This window comes from Sinocyclocheilus grahami, unplaced genomic scaffold, assembly GCF_001515645.1.
Source record: "Sinocyclocheilus grahami isolate Dianchi unplaced genomic scaffold, SAMN03320097.WGS_v1.1 scaffold178.1, whole genome shotgun sequence".
NCBI classification, from domain to species: domain Eukaryota; kingdom Metazoa; phylum Chordata; class Actinopteri; order Cypriniformes; family Cyprinidae; genus Sinocyclocheilus; species Sinocyclocheilus grahami.
In genome coordinates, this window is record NW_015505357.1 from 1,849,928 (window position 1) to 1,852,490 (window position 2,563).

The window sequence follows — 2,563 nt, forward strand, 5'->3', positions numbered from 1 at the left end:
CGCTGAGGAAATACTTCAACTTCACACTGTGGATTGCCGGATCAGCTTTCACCGTGGACGAAGTGGAGTCCAGCCCGGGGTCGTCACATGTGGTTGCTGCAGGCATCACAGTATGGTAAGGGACGTAACATTTCCATCACACGCTTGAGGAATTCGGCCAATCACAACGCACTGGATAGCTGGCCAATCAGAGCACACTTCGCTTTTTCAGACCGATGAGCTTTGTAAAAATCGACACGTTTCAGAAAGGCGGGGCATAGAGGAGAAACAATAATCTACAGTATGTGGAAAATAATGTGTTTTTTGAACCTTAAAACTGCATAAACATTTCATTACACCAAATACACAAAATAATGTTCTTTTTAGCAACATCATATGACCTCTTTAAGTTCCGCAAAGAACCTTTCAGTGAACAGTTCTTAAAATAAATATATAAACTCTAAAGAACCTTTTGTGCATTGAAAAGGTTTCATGGATGCTAAAGGAAACCACTTCGTGAAACCACAGATGCCAATAAAGAACCTTTATTTCTAAGAGTGTACTCTTATTTGTGTTTCTAGTAACCAATATTTTGGCTTAGGTTAATAAGTTTACATTGGCATTTACATTATGGACAGCTGAATATTAGTATATGACCAAATTTGGTTAATATCAGAGTAATCTTGTGCAGTCATTGAGTGAAAGAGTTTCATGTAGAAAAAAGAAAATGCCTCAAGGGTTTGTTAAAAACATTTATTGGTTTTCCTTTTTTGTCGAGTTTTCCCATTTTTTTCTTTTTGTTCGCCTAAGCTTCTTTTCCCCAATCAATCCAGACCAACCCCCCCCCCCCCCCCCCCTTCAAAAATATTGCTTCCAGCGCCCCCCGATGCTCTCTGATTGCCCCCGTTGAGAAACACTACTCTAGAGTGACTACCCATAATTATGTACTAAACCTGGATAAGGTATAACAGTGTGAAGTATTAATCCACAGTTAAAAATTACCCTTAATTAACAATCTCAAGTGTGAAAAGCTCTGAAAAGTAGACTGCCTCACTCACTTAAATGATTATATAATATGGATCACAACAGTTCTGCCAAAATAAGTGCAGTAATTGTTACTAAAGAAAGTTCTAATCTTATAGCGTTGCATTGATTTTTTTCCCTCAGTAATCAATAAAATGTAATTTTCTGTGTCTTGTTATTAGATAAGTTGTTTAAACATCTTCATATTGTTGTAAACTAACAGGAGAGCCAGTACACTCCACTCCAGAGACAACACAACTACAGTCGTATTGCTTGATTTGTCCTTTTAGTGTGAAGCGAACTGACTCACAGCTAAAGGACGGGTCACTGAAACTTTATTACCACCTCATACACAGCAATAGCAAGGTCACCGGCTACATTCCTACAACATGCTTAACACACACATCCAAGTGCATCTGGTATTTATAAGGATATGGATAGAGCAAGAAAATTTACCAGTTTGATCCAAATCAAAATGGTTAAATTTGTAATACGGTTGTTCACCTTCATATTGAAAAGAAAATTTACAAGCAAAATTGTGCAAGACTATTTTCAGAGTATATATGTTGAACTTTATTTTCCTTATCCCACTGAAATTTTTTTCCCCCTCATGTTTTAAACATAAGATTCGTTATTGTTGGATATAAAATGTAGAATTTTTTTTAGTCATTTCACAAATGAACTAACTTTAAACGTCAAATCAATCACTGACACGCTACACTCAATCTCACTCATTTCCATACTCAATGTAATAAAACTACCCCCAAACCTACTTTTTCGCGCACAGATACGTGAGATCACACATGCACTCATAAGCATGAGTCTGTTCAGCATGTCTGCCGGCTGTTGTCCAGACACACTCTAATCCTCCTCTCAGCTGCTACCGATCACAGATCATTGGAAAAGGCCAACTGAATTACATAACGTCAATGTGTGTGAGAGCTCAATGCTCGAGGATTGCTTCACTCAACGCTAGACACAGTCTGACTCATTACAGGGAGGGCAAACATGCACCATACTGATGAAATAAGAGCATGTATGTCTTAAAGATGCATTAATAAAGACCATTAATAAGATCAAGTATGCTGTGTACAAAATTGTCCCCAAAAAAAGAGCTAAATCTGACAAAACCTCCTTTTCGGGACAATCGGAGACGTCCTCAATTAGAAAATCAATTCATAAATAAGGCAAATACAGTTTTTTTCTGAAACACAAAATCTTACTTTTTAGGGCAGAATGAGCGTTAGTCTATAACAGTGGTTCTCAGCCTTTTTGACCCCAAGGCTCCCCATTGTTCACAACAATATTCAATCAACCATCTCCAAATTCCTCGTTATTTAAATTAACCCGACATCGCATAAACCAATCATGTACATCATGATGAAAACAGTCACTCTGGAAAAGGGCACAGCAAACCAGACAATTCTTCTCACGCTATTAGATAAGTGGGAAATGATGATTGGGGGAAAAGTGCCATCGAGCTAATGGAGTGCTTATGGACCGACTAGCTAAAATGGCTGCTAGATTATCCAAAAAAACAACCTGAGAGCAAGTGTGCAAG